This window comes from Topomyia yanbarensis, chromosome 3, assembly GCF_030247195.1.
Source record: "Topomyia yanbarensis strain Yona2022 chromosome 3, ASM3024719v1, whole genome shotgun sequence".
Lineage (NCBI taxonomy): Eukaryota > Metazoa > Arthropoda > Insecta > Diptera > Culicidae > Topomyia > Topomyia yanbarensis.
The window spans coordinates 127,185,772-127,208,187 of NC_080672.1; the positions used below are offsets into that span (position 1 = coordinate 127,185,772).

General features: G+C 38.9%; 1 protein-coding gene across 14 annotated transcripts in view; it reads right to left on the minus strand.

Moving 5' to 3' along the window:
* LOC131690386 (Ig-like and fibronectin type-III domain-containing protein 1) overlaps positions 1–22,416 on the minus strand; it is a 555,083-nt gene that overhangs the window by 269,208 nt on the left and 263,459 nt on the right. For all 14 annotated transcript variants that reach the window (XM_058976105.1, XM_058976110.1, XM_058976101.1 and 11 more), the window contains one exon: positions 14,342–14,378. The gene's annotated coding sequence lies outside the window, so the exon portion shown is untranslated. The remainder of the gene's footprint in view (positions 1–14,341; positions 14,379–22,416) is intronic.

A 22,416-nucleotide genomic window follows, 5' to 3' on the forward strand; every position in this document is an offset into this window, starting at 1 on the left:
GCAGCCGAGACTGCGTTCCACTTCTCCACCGTTTGACACATCCGCTGAATAAGGGTATCCGGGGTTGTGTCCCAGCCACAGACGTCAAGCATTGCTCTTCTTTCGACGTCGAACCGATGACATACGAACAGTATGTGTTCGGCAGTTTCATCTACACCTGGGCAGTCCGGGCAGACTGGGACCTCCGCGTGCCCGAACCTGTGGAGGTACTGACGGAAACAGCCATGGCCTGACAGGAATTGTGTCAGGTGGAAGTGAACTTCCCCATGGGGTCTTCCCACCCAGCTCGATATGCTAGGTATCAGCCGGTGGGTCCACCTACCTTTCGAGGAGTTGTCCCACTCACGCTGCCATCTGGCGACCGAGGTCACCCTGGTGCGCTCGCGGGCTCCCCTATTTCCACGTAGCTCAAAGCACTCCTCATCTTCCCGAATGACCAGCCCGACTGGCATCATGCTCGCTATCACGCAGGATGCATCGTGTGATACCGTGCGGTAGGCAGATATCACTCTGAGGCACATCACGCGGTAGGTGCTCTCCAGTTTCTGTAGGTAACTGGTTACCCTCAGTGCTCTTGACCATGACGGGCCGCCGTACCTGAGGATAGATACGGCAACGCCTGCCAGTAACCTATGTCTACTGGCGCACACCTTTGAGCTGTTGGATATCATTCTCGATAGTGCCGCAACAGCAGTCGACGCTCTCTTGCACGTATAGTCGACATGGCTGCCGAAGGTCAGCTTGTCGTCTATAATGACTCCGAGAGACTTCAGACTTCGCTGTGAAGTGATCGCGACTTCTCCCACATGGATAACTGCATGTTGTGCCGACTTGCGGTTGTTGACGATAACTACCTCCGTCTTATGATGAGCGAGCTCCAGGCCTCTCGCGCTCATCCATTCCTCCACCGTGCTAATCGCGTGTTCTGCGGTTAGTTCTACCTCAGGAATTGACTCCCCGGAGACCTCCAAGGTTACGTCGTCGGCAAAGCCGACGATCTTGACCCCAGGAGGGAACTTCAGTCTCAGAACCCCGTCATACATGAGGTTCCATAGCACCGGGCCTAGGATCGAGCCCTGCGGGACTCCGGCGGTAATCGGAACCCTTTTCTGACCGGCATCGGTCTCGTATAGCAGTACGCGGTTTTGGAAGTAACTTTCCAGGATCCGGTACAGACCCACCGGTAGGCTAAGCCGGTGTAACGAGAGCACGATGGCATCCCAGCTTGCGCTGTTGAATGCGTTCTTCACGTCAAGTGTCACTAATGCACAGTATCGAATACCTCGCCTTTTTCGTTGGATCGCTATCTCGGCAGTATTTATCACTGAGTTGAGAGCGTGTGTGTATGTGTGTGTGTGTATGTGTGTGTATGTGTGTGTGTGTATGTATGTGCGTATGTGTCAAATAATGTCACTCATTTTTCTCAGAGATGGCTGGACCGATTTGCCCAAACTTAGTCTCAAATGAAAGGTGCAACCTTCCCATCGGCTGCTATTGAATTTTGGATCGATCGGAATTCTGGTTCCGGAATTACGGGTTTCAGAGTGCGGCCACACAGAAATTTCTCATAAAAACTATAGGAAAAATTAAAAATAGAATTTTTATTTTTGATGCTAAATGTATTCAAGGTGCATAAAACGTCGAGATTTGATGCAAACATGAAAAAAAATTGACGAAGATTCACTATTTTGGATTTTGCACATTTTTGCCTTTCTCATATAGAAAGGTTATGCAATCACTCTGAAAAACGTCAACCTAATCCCGGCCCGAAGGGCCGAGTGTCATATCCCATTCGACTCAGTTCGTCGAGATCGGAAAAAGTCTGTATGTGTGTGTGTATGTGTGTATGTATGTGTGTATGTGTGTGTGTGTATGTGTGTGTATATGTATGCGTGTATGTGTCAAATAATGTCACTCATTTTTCTCAGAGATGGCTGGACCAATTTGCCCAAACTTAGTCTCAAATGAAAGGTGCAACATTCCCATCGGCTGCTATTGAATTTTGGATCGATCGGAATTTTGGTTCCGGAATTACGGGTTTCAGAGTGCGGCCACACAGAAATTTCTCATAAAAACTATAGGAAAAATTAAAAATAGAATTTTTATTTTTGATGCTAAATGTATTCAAGGTGCATAAAACGTCGAGATTTGATGCAAACACGAAAAAAATTTGACGAAGATTCACTTTTTTGGATTTTGCACATTTTTGCCTTTCTCATATAGAAAGGTTATGCAATTACTCTGAAAAACGTCAACCTAATCCCGGCCAAATTTTTTTTTCGACTCGCATAAGGTTTCTGGATTTTAACAGGGGCGTAGTTGATGGTTTACGGAGAGGGGTTACACCCCCCCTCTACTGTTCACTCCCCTCCTTTAAAAATCTCCTTAAATCACCCCTCAGACCACCACCTCATACCCCTCCCTTTCAACCCCATCATCTTTAAACCACCACTATATTACAAAGCATACCAATTTAAGCTGGGGAGTCGTTCGTTCATGGGACTTTCGCCCTCCTCACATACCCATCCCCGCATGACAAAATGAGTTAGCAAGCAGATAACATTGATCTAATGCTGATTAGGCTAATGGAGTATGATATTTTTTTGTTTCAAGTGTTTCACCGTCGACACGTAGCTCATCAAGTTCGTGGCTGGCATGTCATTGTGTATAAGTGCAAAGTGTACTAAGAATGTAATGGACATTTCCACAATTATGTTGAACATAAAAAGCCTCCGTGCCATAGTTTAGAGAAATGAGAAAGGCACAATTGCACCGCTAGGTGGATTAAAACAGGTTTTTTATAAAAGCAATTAAATATATTGAATTTTTCAAACTCGTCTTCAATGCACCTAGTTGATCATAGGACAGGCCGATAATAATAGGTACTGAAAAATGGGGTGATTTGAAAAGCTTTCGTTCGGTTAAAACCTTAAAATCTACCAACGAAATTTTACATCCAGACGAGTATGAACGCTGCTGTCGAATGTTTTGTTAATTTTTATGACATTCGGCGCACTAACGTAAATCCAATTTTTCTTCAAATGTTCCAAATAAACGTACTAATAATATTGTATCATTATGAAATGAATAAAAATTTGATTTCTAGGAAAAGTTGTGGGGTGTCGGTTTTACCCACAGTGTCGGTTTTTCCCACAATTCCCCTACTGGTATTTCAACCTTAATTTTTTTTTTGGTGAAATTCCTTTAAGAATGAAAGGTGGTTTACTACGTAAATGCGAAAATCATCCATTTCATTTTCATACGTCAAAAAAATTGAAAACATGAAAATTTAAAGAAAAAAATATGCAACTTCATTTCTTATTACATTTTTAATCCACATTTTTCAATTAACTGACGGGTTGCTAAAATAAAAGTTTTCCTATGCAGTAGAACGTTTTTGAATGTATAATGTTTGCCTTAAAATCTACGGAATTTTATTAATAGAAAATGCAAAGGTTGATTTTTTCATAAACATTAAATTCTGAGTAGTCTCTTAAAGTTAAATTTTGTGTGAATAAGAAAAACATTTTATTATATATGGTTACACAAATGAACAATTTTTCAACACTATTAAAAAAAAAAAAGAAAAATTTTACCGCATTACCGCGCGGTGCGGTGCGGTAAAGTGCGGTTGCGGTAAGCGGTGCGGTTTTATTATTTTTTTGCGGTTGCGGTGCGGACAATCCATTTACCGCCCACATCCGCACCGCGACGAACCCTACTTACACCTTAAGCAGGTAATCTTCGATACAACGTACCCTCGATATAGCGTCACTCGATATAACGTACATTTTTCCTCGATATAAGGTACATATTTTTAAATTTATTTTTCAGGTCCAAATTTCTCTTTAATTACGCATGTATTCCATATTTTAGGAATTCAATACGTTACACACAATCTTAAAACGTACTAATTGGGCTTCTAATGAGCATGTTAGAAATTGGCTACTTCATTGAAGGTTGCGAGAGCGATTTTTTCAATTTCATTTGCGTATGATCGTAATTTATTAAAACCAATAATTTATCTCAATAAATTATCCAAGATCAGTAAGTTCTAACTGAAAACTAAAATTGATAATATTTGTGTGACCATTGTTGGTTGGTTTCGGGACTGCGGAATCTTATTCTCTGGGCCGAATGGCAATACTTAAGTTCCACGGCATACTGTACCACAAAAAGAGTGAGAGATCTTATTTGTAGTTACACGGCAACTGTGCACGCTTTACGATCGGTTTGAGGTATTTAGGAAACCGATTAGCGGACTGAAATATATCTTCAGAAATTCTTGAATCGTGGATACAAGTGGATCTTTATACTCTATTCTAATGATTAAAGTTCATAAATTGCTTTTATTATATGAGGCGCAGACGGTGGGAATATTAAAAAAAACACTTTAGAAGCCCAGACAGAATAATAATGACCAATGACTTAATAATTAGGAAAGGTGTCAGAATAAGAATATTTTCGGGGTGGAGACCCGAGCAAAAGAAAATAACTTAATGATAACAAATGGTGTTGTCTGGTTATCACCAGTTTGATAACTTAATTTGTTATCAATTTGGTTGATTTAACAGCCAACATAACAAAAATGATAATAAAGGTTTGTATCTTGGATTTAAACATAATAACAAATTAAGTTATCACTAATTCCTTATTGATAACAAATTGTGTTATGCATTTTATGTTATTGAATAATTCATCCAGTTATCATTTTCATAAAAGTGCTTATTGATGATAACTGGTTGTTTAATGTATTAGTTGTTGATAACTTTATATCCTGTATTCATAATTAGCACTTGTAGTGTGTAAAAAATGCTACTTGGGTATAGCCGATTTACCAATCAATCTAAAGTGTCACCATAATTTTTGACTCACTCTTTATGTTACTATATTGCCTTCAACTTGGAAACTGAAGTAAAATCGTCAAACTGAAGAAATTCCTTAAGATTTTCAATTGTGGCATCAAAAACTGCAGCGATAACAAATTCTGTTATGATCCAGTTATTCGCAAATTGGGAAGATGATAACATAATATCAAAATAATAACAATGATAACAAAACATGATATCAATATGAAATCATTATGTTATCCGCCTTTACTCGGGGATAGCGTTGTTGGTAAATCGATTGCCTTGTACGCAGCTCACCTGGGTTCAATTCCCAACCCTGTACATTGTGTTAGAGATTTTTCAAAATAGATTTCTCTAACCCGTCAGAGGCGAATGACCCTAAGGTTAAAACCTCTGTAATCAAAATAAAGAAAAGAATATTTTCACTAAATTTAATTCATATAAGCAAAAAAAAATGATTGTGGCATCTTTTTTTCTGGAACCACTATAATTTTCTTATTAGAAAAGTTGTTTCGCACTGCTGGGTAGGTTAGATTTTCAAAATTAGTTACGCGTTATCAAAATTCTACAAAATAAAGTACCATGGACAACAATTCTTTGAACATTTTGCATGCTTCGATATAACGTACAATTCGATATAACGTACAATTTTTAAACAGAGAGGTACGTTATATCGAAGTTTACCTGTATCTGTAGATTTTGGGATGCACAAGATGATACTGGCATTTTGTACTGAATTTATTGCTTCAATTTATTTTTCATATATTTTCACATACAAACTTGAAAACTCTTGTGAGTAAATCAAAGTTTTCGAAAAAAGCTCACATTTGACAAGTGGTATGGTAAGCCAACTACCGTTTGACTTAACAGTGTTCCTAAAAAGTCAAAATTGTTGCCGGTCTATTGGTTATGCAGAGTATACTTCATATGCTGAATGATAAATGGATTTGAAGTGTCAATTTATGGAAGTCTATGAATCGAAAAATAGCACTCGAACTGTTAAAGGGAATGTGGATGACCATTGCATCTAGGTAATGTAGTGGCTAGCTCAATTTCCGGCGTTTAATCCAAATGAATACTTGTGACAGATAGATACAAAATTAAAGAAACACTGTGAGAAAAAATGCAGGAAGGGGGTGGGCGTAGCGTAGTTGGTAAATCGATTGCCTTGTACGCAGCGCACCTGGGTTCGAGTCTCGACCCCGCACATAAGGTTAGAAATTTTTCATGAGAGAGGTTAAAACCTCTATAATCGAAATAAAAAAGGATGCTGGAAGCGTTCCCCTCCATTTTAATTACTACATGTCGCACTTTTGCTCAGTCAGTGTAGAGCAGAATCCGAGTATTAATAATAAATATATAAATATAATAAATATTAATATACACTGAAATTTTTAGACAAGATCGTAAATTACTTTAATTCTTTTTTGGTGGTGCCCAATAGGGAAAACCGATCGAAATGGCGAGTGAAGTAAAAACAATTATGTGAAAAAATGCCCTTAGAGGTGAGATTCGAACCCGCAACCTTTGAGACTCCAGCCCAATGCACTATCCCTTATGCTATCCCTGGGATATGATGACGCCCCAGAAAGAACATATGATTATCGCACTGGTGACTGTGATTGTACCCTACCTGCAAAGCGAGATCACTGACAACCGCAGCTTCCACACAACACATTTGGTCGATTTAATTTCCCCGGTAGTTACCAAAGCTTGGGTTTTTATTAACATCTTGTGTAAATTTTTTTTAGTTCATTACCCATCGTGCTTCGTTGGTTGACAGTGCTAAAGAATACTGTAGATTTCTGGTCCTTTGCCCAGTTTCTGGGACGTCATCATATCCCAGGGATAGCATAAAGCTTGGTGCATTGGGCCGGAATCTCAAAGGTTGCGGGTTCGAAAATCGCCTCTGGGGGCATTTTTTCATATATTTGTTTTTACTTCACTGACCATTTGGATCGGTTTTCCCCGTTGGATACCACCAAAAAAGTCTTAAATAAGGTATTGGCACTTATGTCAAAAAACAAATTAATGAATTATTTATTTACTTTAATTAACTGATCTTATTATTTTGTAGCAAATTTTAAGAAGCTCAAATATAATTCATTTAAATTTTAACCCTCAAAAATGCAAGGGGTCTCAGAGGCCCGGCTAGTTACAGTTTCAATGAACTTGTAATTTGAAATACAAATGATCGAGCGTTTTCGGGCTTTCGATTCTCTGACCGATGTAAAGACAAAGAAGAGGTTTTTGGTTTCATTGGGTCTTAGGAGCGACGCTTCTTGAAGTCACAATTTTAGCTTGCCTTTTCGAGGGTTAATATAGAGGCGGTTGATATGTTTTATTTTCATGTTGCTTTTTAAAAAATAAAAATAATAACTATTTAATCGATTTGCATAAAAATAACTTGACGTTCTAAAAAAAAATACTATAAAATGACAAATAACACTTCCGAATACGAGCTCTGCAAGTCAATATGTCCTATCTTGAATGTATTTCCGTATTTTTTCTGCAGTCAAGTGAATGTCACATGACCATAGAGAGGGTTTATAATATACATCCCATAGTAACAACATCTGTATCTGCTATGTTGTCTGTCCACATTGAAATGAAATTGTTTCAAAATTGAAAATTTGCTCCCAAACGTTTAGAAAACAATAAATATCTGATTCGACTATTTAGTTGAATCAAAAATTCTTTGTTCTCTTGTAGCTTATGAACGCTTCACACTATCGCCTTGGTGTCAAATGGTAAATATGAAAGTTGCTACATTTAAAAAGAATTGTTCTCGATAAATATAGATGAATGATATTGTGTGTTTATGAATTAATTGGTTTTGGTGAAACGAAAGCAAAACAACATTGTTCAAAACTTTTGTTCAGTGCATTTCGATTTAAATGACATTTAGAATTGCATTCTATAATGTAAATAAATTGTTTTTAAAACATATCAATATTCAATATTCAATGGGGTGGAAGGGATTTTGTGGTGAATCGTTAATTTCTTGAAAATGCTTATTATTAATTTAATATTTTTATTACTTTCAACGAAAGCCTAGTATTTGAAACTATTTTTCAAGTGAAGGAGTTCGATGAAATATTGGAAACTCAGAAACAAAAACTATCCTACAAGTATTATTCCAGTCTACAAACCCAAAGAATGAACAGCTTTCAAACCTCCATAGATAACTTTCTTCTCGAATATATTGGAGTTGAAGATATTACTCGCTGCTAATCAATCCCAGCAAACATCTTTAAACCAAATTTGAAACTTTAAGAGCAATATTGCAACAGTCGTTCAACAACTAAATTAAAACCAAAATATTCGGAAAACTCGAAATAGTTGTCTTGAAAACCTCTAAAGTCCACTAAAAAAATAACTTTAATTTCTAAAATATTACCAAAGTTTTAGATTCTCAGTTAATGATTCAGGGTTTTGAAATGACTCCATAACATTTCTCACTTAAAAACAGATTTTTTTGTGCAGTGGTAAAAACTAAATTTAATAAAATATTTTTCAGTATCTGTTAGATCTCGTGTACGCAATGTGCTATTGCGTGTGGAGACTTTCTTTCACGGCAAGGAACCATTTCACAATGCTTTGAAACGTCGTTTTCGTACTCAAAATTATTAGTGTCTGAACCGTTAACTTTAGAAGTATAGTTTGTTTGTAGTAGTTGTTACCCCTATGATTGCGCATCTACAGGAGTATATCGTTCAGTGAATAATTCACCTATAAGTGATATACGAAATTTATTTTATGAACTAATTAGTATAGAGACTTTAAGTCTTCGGCAAAGTTATAGCAAATATTACAGCAAAAGAAATTGCCGAAGACACCATATGTCTATTGTCTAGCTTTACCGGTTTAAAAGTTATGGAACATTTAATATGGAAGACCCCTTAAAATTAGTTTTTCCTTGATAACCTTTTTAAGGCATTCTCCTACCTTCTTGAAATCTTCCACAAAGTTGTTTACAGTATCGAAACACATTTTTTGGACGAACAAAGTTACTTCCTATCTGTTGAATTTAAAAAGATATTCCAGATTTTTGCAATATTTTTGGAGAATCTTCGAGTTATTTAAGTCGTTAAGTAGCAAAAAAAGCAAACAACATCATAACACATTGAAAGTATACTAGCTTTTTACTTTCATATAGTGGTCCGATTGTCAGTCGATGCGATTCTCTCCGAGTGTTATGTTCAAAACAATATGCCACCGTAGTGGTATAAAATGGAATACTCAAGCGCACTGCGACAAGCGGCTTCATCTTTTCATGGTAAATTGCAGAGATGATTGTATAGAGATGCGCGAAGACAGAAGCCAAAAGTTCCAATCGAACCCAAAACAACGGTTCCAAACAAATATAGCGGATTTAGGAAGTCTTTGAACTATCTAACAAACGGAATATTTACTTACCATCCATGGATGATAAGTAAATATTCCGTTGGTTAGATAGTTCAAAGACTGGAAACCGAACATAACCCCTATAAAAAGTATATTGTCCACTATCGACGGTTCTGGGTATATACCAGAATCAGTTCTTCGGTGATGAATGAACCAATTTTCACTACCTTAGTCACAAATGCAAGATATAATAACAGTCGTTAGTTTTCTCACAAAGTGGACAATATATTTAAAAAATTCTTGATTAGCCACCAGGGATCTAGGTGTGCTAATAATTTAGAGACTAGGCGAGTTCCCCGGAGGCATTAAGAACCGTCATAGGTGGCCAATGTGGTCAAATTAACTTTGATTGGTCATAGGTGATCTAGACCTGCAAATCCAAACAATGATGTACCCATTTTAATAATTTACACATCATGGTGTTACCAGTTTATATGAGAACTTGCTGTGTAACCGCACTCTCCAATCCGTAACTCTGGAACTGAAAGTCTGATGAACTACAAATTCAATAGCAGTTTATGGGAGCGCTATACCTTTCATTTCAAACTAAGTTTGTGTAAATTGGTTCTGCCATTTCTGAGAAAATTTAAATGACACACATACACTTCCGGTATACGGGGTCAATGAAGAGAATGCGAGTGTGAGGGTGGTCCGAGGGGGGTGATGAAGGGGTGAGGTGCAATTGTAAGGGGGAGAGGGGCGAACGATGCAACACCCAGCTGCATATTATACCATCAATTTGAGACATAGTTTGAGAAAATCGGTTCAGTCATCACCTAAGAAAAGATGTGACTTAAATTGTGGAATACGCCCGGATACCGGGATTTCCGGAATTGTCGATAGTGGACAATATATTCAAAGAATGTTTGATTTCCATTCAGTGATCTAGACCTCCGAATGGATGTAATTTGGTGACGATTTCAATAGTTTTTGGCCTCTGAGGTATTACGAATGTAACGGTTTATATAGGAAATTCCAGCGTACCCTTACCAACCAACCTGAAACTTCGGAACCAAAACTCAGAGCCGAATGAAATTTAATAGCAGTTAATGGGATTAACGTATTTTAAATTTGAAATCAAGTTTGTAAAAATCGATCAAGAATTCGCTGGGAAATAGGTGTGATACTAGTTTAGGAACTTGCCGAGTTCCCCGGGGACCTCAAGATCCGTCATAGGTGGCCAATGTGGTCGAAGCTGCTTTGAATGATCATTAGTGATCTAGAGTCGCATCGTGAACCGATCGTTCGCGCTTCGCAAGCAAGCTTTCTTCAGTTGTGATGCATTCTGTTAGCTTCGAAAATGATACCTAGCAACCTGTCGTTACGGACACATGCGATTCAAAGCTATAACAACCAACGAAGAAGCACATCAGCTGTGTTTTAATTCTTTCCTTCCCCAACGCGGATGGCTTCGTTCGCGAAGCTCTTCTCGAGCGGTTCGCGGTTTGCATAGGATTTTCATTATACAGTTTCATTTCATTTTCATATTCGCACAATATAATTCTCGACAAACATATGATTACGGCCTAAAAGCCAACTGTCAAAATCCACTTTGAATGGAAATTCCGGACAAACCGTTACACGCCAATCGCAGATGTTGGTAGTAAATGAAAGAGAAAAGTTTTCTTTTTCATAAACTGTTGTGAACTGTGCTGGACTAGTAATGGTTTGTCTGGAATTACCATTCAAAGTGGATTTTGACAGTTGGCTTTTAGGCCTAAATCATATGTTTGTCGAGAATTAATACTTGTAAAACCATATACCATTTTAAAACTAACTGATAATCAATGGTTTTGAAAATTTGCAACAATGCGCTGCTAAAAAATAGGCCGCAAGGAACTTCTGTAGATCAAATTGCTAGTAGTGTATCACAAAACTACCCATAACGCGATCTGTCAGAAAAAAATCCAGTGCAAAAATAGGTGCTATTTTTTAATCATGCATGAAGAAACCTTTGTGAGCTTCGCGGAGCTACGTGACAAACATTCACGAGCGAAGAATTGACGCTGCTCTTAAATTTTTTAAGCTTCACTTTTGATTCGCAGTTTGCCCATCTAGTGACCTGCTCTGAAGTTATTAGATTTCTCCCTTCGTGCGTTGATTATGGTTAATTAGTGAGCACAAAATTTTGACTACTTTGTGATCCACAGTTAGCAACAGTCACGCGAGTGAACGAATTTTCCCATGTCTGATCTAGACCAGCAAATTCAAGTAATGTTGGACCCATTTTAATACGTATTACACCTTTTGTACATCAAAGTGATACCAGTTTATATGGGAATTTGCTGTGTGACCGCACTCTTCAATCCGTAACTCCGGAATCGGATTAACTAAACATTCAATAGCAGCTTATCGGAGCGTTATACCTTTCATTTAAAATTAAGTTTGTGAAAATCGGTTCGGCCATCTCTGAGAAAATTGTGTGAGCTTAAATGACACATACACACACACACACACACAGACATTTGCCGATCTCGACGAACTGAATCGAATGGAGTATGACACTCGGCCCTCCGGGCCTCGGTTAAAAAGTCGATTTTTACAGTGATTGCATAGCTTTTCTTTAGATGAGAAAGGCAAAAAGTTGATCTTTATAAAAAAATTTCCGAGATAACATAAAATCTCGACGTTTCATGCATTTTAAAGATGTTTGGCATCGAAATACGAATTCGATTTCTGAAATTTCATGGGGTCCCCCCTTCAGCCATCTCTGAGAAAAATGAGCGACATTTTTGGTCACATACACACACATACATACATACACACGCACAGACATTTGCCGAACTCGACGAACTGAATCAAATGGTATATGTCACTCGGCCCTCCGGGCCTCCGTTAAAAAGTCGGTTTTCAGAGCAATTGCAATATCTTTCTATTGAGAAAGGCAAAAATCTACATGGAAAGGATGGTTCGCATCGGCAAGAGTTGAGGTAACTCGGACCTTTGCCGTATCACCAAATTGGCGTTTTCCTATGCTCGTCAGCGACCCAGAGCTTCTGTTCTTCGCTAACTTTAGGTGTTAACACATGTTATGTCAAATGTTTTGATTTAGTGTCTAACTGGCGTTAGTTTGGAGTTAATTTGGATATAACGTCTAACTAGCAGCACGTTGGCGTCAGTTACTGACGAGCGAAACCCGGAACATTAAAATTTTGCTATTATTAACAATTGATTTATTACTCTACTCAATTTTTCCACTCAAAATAAGGAATAAAATGTGGTAACACTACTAATGACAATGACATGTAATAATGATGTTAGCTGGTATGAAAAAATGCATTTCACGGTTTCGATAAAGATTTTCTATGGCTTGCGTAGTCAGCTAGAGTCCCGTATCCCCCAGACACACAAGATGTACAAATTACTGATACTACCAGTTGCTCTGTACGGCCAGGTGGCATGCGCGTTGAATGAAGCAGACAGGATTGTTAACCTACGATAATGATGATGGTTATTTCTTTATTTGTGTTTACCTTTTTTGCTTTTAGTTTATAGTTTTCTAGTTTTCTAGCTTTCTAGATTTCTAGTTTCCTAGATTTCTAGTTTACTAGTTTTCTAGTTTTCTAGTGTTCTAGTGTTCTAGTGTTCTAGTTTACTAGTTTACTAGTTTACTAGTTTTCTAGTTTTCTAGTTTTCTAGTTTTCTAGTTTTCTAGTTTTCTAGTTTTCTAGTTTTCTAGTTTTCTAGTTTTCTAGTTTTCTAGTTTTCTAGTTTTCTAGTTTTCTAGTTTTCTAGTTTTCTAGTTTTCTAGTTTTCTAGTTTTCTAGTTTTCTAGTTTTCTAGTTTTCTAGTTTTCTAGTTTTCTAGTTTTCTAGTTTTCTAGTTTTCTAGTTTTCTAGTTTTCTAGTTTTCTAGTTTTCTAGTTTTCTAGATTTCTAGTTTTCTAGTTTTCTAGTCTTCTAGTATAAAGTTTATGGTGGATAATAAAAGATAAAACAAATTATGGTACCTTCTTTTTTATAAACTATAAACTACAAACTGTTTATGTTTTATAGTTTATAAAGAATAATGAAGGCACCACAATTTGTTTGCTGTTTTTATTTTCCAGTGAAGAAAAACAAGACATTTTCCACCCTTGAGCCACCCACACAAACAGTTACGCCGATTACAATTCGTTTCCTACCGTCCACTGGAAAGCCACCGGGCGGCGAAACCAACCAAAAGTATCGAACACTGTCGACTTCTATGTGGGTACCAGTGCCGCACTGACCTTCATGAATATTCAACGCGAAAGCCAGCAGTAGTTGGTGATGTTTGTGGTTTATTACCTTCCGCCGCATTTATATCTTGTTATGGTGTATAACGAAGATAGGATGAGACGATGGAGGCCAGCGGGTCGATCGGTGCACAACCGGCGAGAGAAGGTACCGATACTAATCGATTAGCTGCCGAAGCGCCATAGTGCACCCATGGCAATTGGTAGTTTCAGCGCGCACAAACGAGGCGACGATGCATGCTTGGCGAACGCCTACCAGAAATTACGTTTTCGCGAAACCGTTAAAATTATTCCATTATTTATCAAAAGACTGACAAAGCCGTTAAAAGAAATCTTATATACACTGTAACAGTCGAAATCTTCATTTGTTAAAATTATGTTTTGGCTAGTAACCCACAAAAAAGATTTATTTTGTGATTTTGGGAAATTAGTTTTTAGCTGCTCAAGTCACTCCATCACACTTTTTATTCAATTCAAATGACAAATATAAAAACAAAATTGACTCAGGTTCACAAAAAATCCTACCCTAGGCCAGCGTTCGGCAATGAAGACTTGCTTCGACCGGGGCGCAAATCGATGAATTAGAGCGATAATTTGGTGTGCTGCAGAATGAATAACTAAATTCGAAGGTAATTCGCTGGAAAGCAAAAAGGATTGCCTGTCGGCCAGTTGGGTTCGGTGAAAGAGGGCGGTTGTGGCTTTTCGGGTAGGTTGATTTACCATAGCTGAAACGAGCTACCATGGTAAAGCAATGTTAAGGACACCTTTTGCAACGGAATGGATCAATGTTTCTATTTAAAAGGGAAACTCATGACTCTCGGCGTCGGTTGAAGTTGTGGATTTGAAAATGTTTCCTTCAGTGGCTTACCTCACTACTGGCCGATTGCACAATGTTCCGGTGTGGTCTGAAAGAAGAGGGGAAAGAAAATCGATTTGTTAGTAAGACGACTAGAAGGGAAAACTTCAAAGACAATTTTTTTTTCGTTTGCCACTTCCTAGTTGTTAGTTTAGAAGGGGTGGGTTCAATTACTAAGAGTGAAAATTAGATTGAGATATAAAAACGTTGTCCAGCATAGCCACCTGAAATGGAATAAATACTGGGAAGGTTTGGTGGGTTCTAGAAATGGATTAAGTGTACCTGCACACTGAAGTGATAACAAATGGTGACAAAACATGCCAGAATCTGCGTGATTGAAGGCGCAAACCTATTGTATAATCAGTTGTTTTAAATATGTCATCGAATCCGGATGAAACAATGCAATGTCCTTTAAAATGCATCTCCGCAATTGCATTACAAACGTCCTTCAAAACAGCACTCCTCAGTTACTCATTTGGGCATTTCATACAAGTGTTCCTTCCAGTCGTGCCATTCCGATCGTTTACGTGTCATTTCAATCATCACACAGCTGATCGCATGTGCCCAGATAGGGACGAAGGCACTCGACGGGCGCTTCTCTTTTAATCTTGACATTAAAAGCTGAAACCAGGTGAAGATCGTACGACTAATTTAAAACAAATTAAAAATGACGTCGTGCAAAACGTACAAATAATAAACGCCCGTCGGGGGAACCGCAACGCGCCGCGCCGTTGATGTTGATTCCGATCCTTTATGCGCCACTGCAATGTTAATGCATCAATTATGTGACAACACGTCCACGATCGATTTGATTTGCTGCATCGTCAAGATTCAGAACAGAGATACATATAAAATTCAATTTCATCGCATTTAATTTGGATTTAATTAAAATTCTTCGCTGCCACTTTAGGTTCTACCCCACAACGGCTCCGGCCCGTCCATTGTCGTCCACTCAGAACTGAGCGAGCCATTCGATGGCAGGCGCAAATTTGCACCCGCTGCCAAGCACTTGACCAAGAATCTCCAGTCCAGTGTCAATGTCGCTATAGTGCGGCATGGCGGTCCGACACAAAATGACCGTACGTAAATCGTTTTTTTTTGTCGTTGTTGTGTTCGAGCTGCCAATTTGTCTACGACTTTCCGCACATGTCGCACACGAGCCGGCGGCGCTCGAAGGCAGACAGTCGCATCGACTGTGTCTGTTGTCTGAGGGCCACCGTCCGTCCGTTTGGAGGTGTTGATATCATCAATTTGTGAGTGATGTTAGTTTTCAACCTCTGTCATGTAAGCTCGTTTTCCAAATCTCGTTAGCGATGGTAGAGAATACCTAATATTATACCAGGGAGCATCGTTGTCGACTAAGATCAGCCACTTTATGCTTATGAGCTGTAATTCTGTTGCACGGAACTGAAGGAGTGTAAGTTGAAAACAATTTATCGTAAACTGAAGAATGTATGGCATATTACAGAGCTATCGACATCTAATTGAAAAAAAAAAAAGTTATAATAAATTTAAAAAACCGGCGTAATCCACCTAGCAGTGAGATGAGACATATCTTACATACATCACTGTTGGATCATTAATTAGTTTGCAGAGCTGTGAAACTAGAAGTTGAACCTTGAGTAAACTGAATAAATTATAGAAACTTAATAAAACAAATGTGTTCAGTAAGACTGCACACATAGCAAAGGAAAGCGAATTTTGGTACCGCAGTATTAAAAATAAATTAAATATCGAATTCGAAGGGACACACAATCTGTATAACACTAACGCAACGAGGAAGCACAAATTCGGGATGTAACATGACCCACGAGTACGGCATGCAGTACGAACACAAAGGTACAGATGAGGTTTAAAGGTAGAGGGACATAGACAAGATCAGTCAGACGAAGTTAAAATCCAACGAAAACGGGACAGTGTGCGAGACAAAATAAAATTTAACCGTATAGAATAAAGTTTAGTGATCTTAAGACGGACAACGTGCACATTCACATTTGGAAGAAAGAACTGTGCACAAAGGAGAATAATCGAGGAGTACAGTACGTTGACCTCGGTGTTCATTCGCTGCTACTGGAAGGGCCGAAGGCACGCAGGATCAGGCACAGTGATGATTTTCATGTACATTCAATGGTCCTTCGGATCCCGCGCTGTAAACGAAATCAAAGCTGACAAAGGTCAAAGTACTTTTATAAACTGAATCCCCTCATTTGGGTACCAACGCGGTGATTGCCAAAGAGTGAACAAAGGGCGATTGCCACACGGCAAAATTTATAAAAAACGAACAGAACTAAGTGTGCCATTCGTTCGTTTTCGAGCGCTCGGTCGAAACACAAGTGTTTTGTTGCCAGTCCGTGCAGTGTATAGCGACAAAGAATAGTGTTAATCCGAGTTCAAGGTTATTTTGCGCACTCTCCGCCTCGTCGAGGTTTCAGTATTTTTCCCTTCTTTTGTGCTACTGTTTCTGAGTACCGTTAGTCGACCAGTGACCAGTGAAGCAGTGTTCTTCCAATAAGCTGTCTGGATACCTTTACATACACAAGTTAAGTATTATTTGACGTTTCTCCTTCTTGGTTCTCCTACTAACGTGCACTGGGCAATAGACCCGTGCAAAAATGACTTCCCCTGATTTCGGCTCTTCTCAAGGTGAGATGAACGTTGAAACAAAATCGGTTGCCTTGCTCAAAGTATATCCAAACTCGGCCACCGGGCCCTTCGTGATCTTCTTCTGGACCAAAGACAAAAAATTCGAGTTCTGACGGATACCGATCCGGCCGTAACAGAAATATCGAAAATTCGCCCTGATAAGCTTCGGGTGTTTTTTTATTTCGTTTATTTGGCTCATAGCGGTAGCTTAACGGAGCCGTGAATCTTTCATATGACAATTTGCATCATGGGGATCATTTAATTCTCTCCAGTCCTTCACATCAAGGTCATCATCGTTAAAGGTGTCTTGGTGCTCGCGATCAGTTGTTCTTTCCTGCTTCTTACACTTACGGGTGACCAATGTAAATCCGTCGTCATTGTTATTATCTTCTTCACCGATGTTGCTTGCAGTGGTTTTTGGGGTGTTTGATGCTAGTTTTGCTGTTGTCAATATGGACTGAACAGCTGCCATAAATTTGGCAAACGTTTGTGGTTCAGGTGTTGGTATTGAAAACTTTTTTTAATTGGTTTTCCGTGGATGCGTTGGCAATCGGTAGAGATGCATTCTCCTCTGTATATTCCGCGCAAGGTTGTCCGTGGTGCGCTGTCTGATTACAATACTTGCATGTCGGAATTGGCCCCTCATGGGTGCATAACGTAGTTTGGTTAATAATAGCTTCGTGGGTTTTGAGTTTTATAGTCAAGTAGGAGGATAGGTCTTTCGATCCGCATTTTCACCACAAGAACCGTTAGGTGTATCTGGGAAGAAATTTCTCCACGTATCACGTGTAACGGATTCAATAATTCTCCGTATTGCGACATGTATTTTGCAATTAGATCAGGAGGGGTACGGGTAGGGGTACATCTACGTAGTCTTGTTCTATATACACGGGAATCTTAGTTCCAACTTTATCACTTTCAGCCACGTGGTTCAAGTTGTTCTGCAAAACGAAACATTCGGCTTGGGCTAACGAGTTGAATGATACGAGTACTACATTGCGAAGATGATGATACTGAAGATACATAACCTCCTTGAGCCTAAGTTACATCTTCACCTTCAGCAGGCTTCACGAAAACTCAATTGTATTGAACAGAATTTAAAGTCAACGACCGCTGTGTTGGGTCGGAGCAGAGTTTGTCGTCAACTTTACTCATGATGGCAAGAATAAATAAAATGTTTCCTTTGTTCTCGAGACAATGCACACTAGATCGAGAGATTGCTAGTTATTGTTCACTTGGTTCAATGGTACGTCTGACTTGGGCAGAAGTAGAAAGTAGACTGATGCTTCGGGTGGTTGTAAACAGTTTAAATCAGGCAAATGATATTACTGGCTACGGGACTTTTACGAAGGAGTACAGAGTGTAAATTCCAGCTAACAGGGTTAAAGTCTGTGGGGTCATTTCCGATTCGAGTCTGAGTTGCGAGGATCTGCTGAAACATGGGACTGACTGTTTCAAAGACCCCAGTGAAGATACTGGAGTGCAAACGTTTGCATTCAGCATCAGTCGCAGCTGACAGAAAAAAAAACCCGTCTACGTCAACTTTCCCAGGCAAGTACGATGATATTTTCGACAATTCGTCCCCTGACATTTCTGTCGCTTCTAGCCGGCCTCCAACCTCCAACCCTCGCCATCGTTATTTAAACGCAGCTGGTCCAAGACAACAAACCCCACCGAGTACAGTAACGATACGTCTACAAGACAGCTTGTTGCTCTACTACCAGAACGTCGGCGGAATGAACTCCACCATGGATGACTACATGCTAGCTGTTGCTGACCACTGCTACGATATCATCACGCTGACTGAAACATGGCTCGACTGTCGCGCTTTTTCGTCTCAGATTTTTGGACCCGAATACGAAGTCTTTCGCTGCGACCGAAATCCATGTACAGGTCGGACTCGATTATCCGGGGATTTGAAAAAAATCTCACCCCGGATAATCGAATCACCCGGATAATCGAATCAAACTTTTTTTTGCGTTATTTCATGAATTTAAGCTTCATTCGTGGAGAAATTGGAAATAAAATGACCAGGGCAAATTTTCCTATTATGTTAAATATAAATGTACCTATTTTGGCCCTAGTCGATTTTTCAGACTTTCAGGGTGTGATTTGTATTTTCAATTGGTTTTCATTTATTATTCATATTGGTAACGAGTTAACGATATGTATCAGTTGTTTATAGCTATTTGTATAAGAATTTTAAGATAAACTTTTTAATAAGGTGTGTCTTTTGCAATACAAGTCAAACTCGATTACCCAGGGCTTAGATTTTCCGAGCTAACTGATTCGATTACTCGAATACCAGAAAAAATAAAGTTTGTAAGTAAACTGGGGGTCGTCTGTTTCCTGGCTCTAGTTTAATTTACGTGGAGTGTCACATATCACAGCTAACATGTCTAGTCATTCTAATTAGAAGAGGGCGTGTTGCGCACCCACAAAGAGATCCTTGTTCTTGTCCTCGTAGCATTATTTAGTTGACCAATACTGTATTGTCAGGTAATAACTACGCGTGTAGTCTTCGCAAACTGTCCCACTCATACTTGACAGGTTCCCGGGCGCCTCAGCGAGAAGTACTGCTGGCGCCTTCTTTATATAGCCTATCATTCATCTTTGCTTGAGCTACCCAAGAATTGAAATCACCTCCAGTGGCGGCCGGGTCTCTTTTCAGAATCTCGTTAACCATTTCTTGACCAACTATTTTCTATCGCGTATAGGGTCCCAAAACTATTTTTCCTTAAAACTGTTGGCATCAAGAAACACGAAAAACCTGGTTTAAGAAAGATAAGTGCTTCTTTTGCAGCTGCTCAATATTTACCTTCCGATCTAGCCCAATTGCATAAAAAAGGTGGCAATCTAAATTAGAAAGATTTAGCAGCTTTCAATAATATTCCCAGACTAAGAAAATATTCCAAAATTTCATTTTCGCCATTAACAGAAACTATCCCTGGCAGCACTGCTTCAGCGGAACCCAAGTAGATTAATTGTAATGAATTCTGTTCTAATGCTAATATTTATAACTTTTAGTGCTCAAATGAAAGATCTTAATCGCAGTTATTAGCCTTACTTGACGTTGTGTAAACCAAAAGTTATAGTCATATAGAAACATGGTTGTTCATCAACCAGAAGGGCACGAACGGGTTAAAGATGCTATTGGAATTCAGAGCAGGAATCACTTATTGAAGGGGATAAGGGGAGAAGAGCAATATTGTTTGTGTCAAAGTCAAAGTCAAAGCAGGATATTCATCAGGACCATGATTCTATCAGTATCTGGCAAAAGCATAATCGTCAGCGGAATTCTATCTTGAGAAAGATTCCACTAGACATTTAAGAAGCTTTTCTCTAGAATCCTGCATCAAAATTCAGAGAAAAAACCGTAGAAATATGGATAAATATTGAATCGCAGTTCTGAAATAGATTCCATTGGGATGCTAAGAAAACTTCCATCAGAATCTTGAAAAGTGTTCAAACAGAATCCTGAGAAGCATGTTATCATTATCCCAAGAGATAGCCAGAAACCGAACGTAGGTATAGGTATAATGACGTTTTATGTGGCCTACAGTAACCGATGTATTACGAGAAAAATGTACTTTTAGTGTAAAATTAAAAGTTGCATATTTGGCAATATTGGCATTAAAAACTTTTCATTTTTTTGGAATCCCTAAACAAATATATCTCGCTGATTGATTCTAGTGCAAACAGTACCAGAGATATAATCCGAAGAAAAAAATTTTTTTAAGCAATTTGTTAAAGTTAACCGTTATGTGTCCAACAAAAAACACCTATAACACCTATTTAGATGTTATAGATTCAGGAACTCGTCAACTTTTGGATTCTGTAACATTGAACCGGATGAATGGATCTGGTTCTTGGTAATCCGGATTTTCCGGATTACAGTACTAGGGTATGATTTGTAAATTTAAATAATGCCCTAGCAAAATGAATATCAAAACTCTTCAAATTGTCTCGGAAGTCTGTTATTTATTGTTACGGGACCCTATGGTAGTTTGAAAAATGGAATTGGAATGGAATGGCCATTCACGGCCCTACAGGAACCTGCTCCGGAATGTCCGTTCCGGGGTGAAATCACCAAATGGTTCCAATACCACGAAATACAGCCTATTGATGCTATGCCAAGAATTTTGATACCAATATTGCTAGTATTCCATTGAAATTCACAAATAGTATCCAAACACTGGAACATGCTTCCGGAAATCCGGATTCCCGGGAACCGGTTGAAATAACCCGATTCATTTTTACCAAGTCTAAAAGTAGATGAGTTCTTGAATCCAAAACACCCAAAAGCATCAAAATCGGTTGGAATTTACCTTAGTTAGTGGCATTTCAGTTTTGAGGGTATCCGGGTATCCACGTCGGCCTGGGACGTAGTAAAAAATTCAGGAGCCCCTCCTCACTCTCTTCTTACTATATCAAAAACATTATTATCCCAAAAGCTTGACTTAGTGAAGTTCTAAGATGTCACAAAGTTTCAATTTCCAGCTACGGATAAAACATCGGAATTTCATTATTTGTAATCTAAAAAGGTATCCGGGTACCGCGTCGGACACATAACGGTTAAGAATGTTCCCATGGACTGAGGGGCTGTTTAAACGACACAACAATTTAGGTTATTATATATTGGCTCTAAATGAACAATTTCTTCAAAACTGGTTCCAATCCATGAAGGTCGATTCCAAGTTTTGTGTTTTTAGGTCACTTTGCGCGGAATAATCTATATATAAGCTATTTTTGAGGTAGGTTAAAATTTGAGAGGAGGTTAACCCTAGACCCCCCAATTGCCCGAAAAAATGTTCTATTGACTGCAATGATCGAATTAGCACTATAATAAGACATTATAGTTGAAATTTCATTTTTTTCAAAACACCCGGATAATCGAATCATTTTTCCCGGATAATCGAATCACGGATAATCGAATCCCCGGATAATCGAATCCCCGGATAATCGAGTCCGACCTGTAACAGTAAAAAGCTAAGTGGCGGAGGCGTTGCTGTTGCTGTGCATAAACAACTGAAAGCTAGAGTTGTTGAGGACGATGCGTGGAAATGCGTTGAACAAATCTGGGTAGCTATTGAGCTTGGTGACCGAACCCTTTTTCTATGTGCAGTTTATTTCCCACCGGATCGCATTCGTGACTCCATGTTGATCGATGCTCACATCCAGTCAATTTCGCATGTTATGACACGTATGACTCCAGTCGACGAAATCGCTATTCTGGGCGATTTTAATCTTCCAGGACTGTCGTGGCAACCATCTCATAGTGGCTTCCTGTATCCTGACCCTGATAATTCCGTGTTTCATGCAAGTTCAATCAACCTTCTCGACAGCTACAGCACAGCTACGCTTTTTCAAATCAACGACGTGGTGAACGAAAATGGTCGTAGTTTAGACCTCTGCTTCGTAAGCGCCCAGGACGTTGCTCCAAC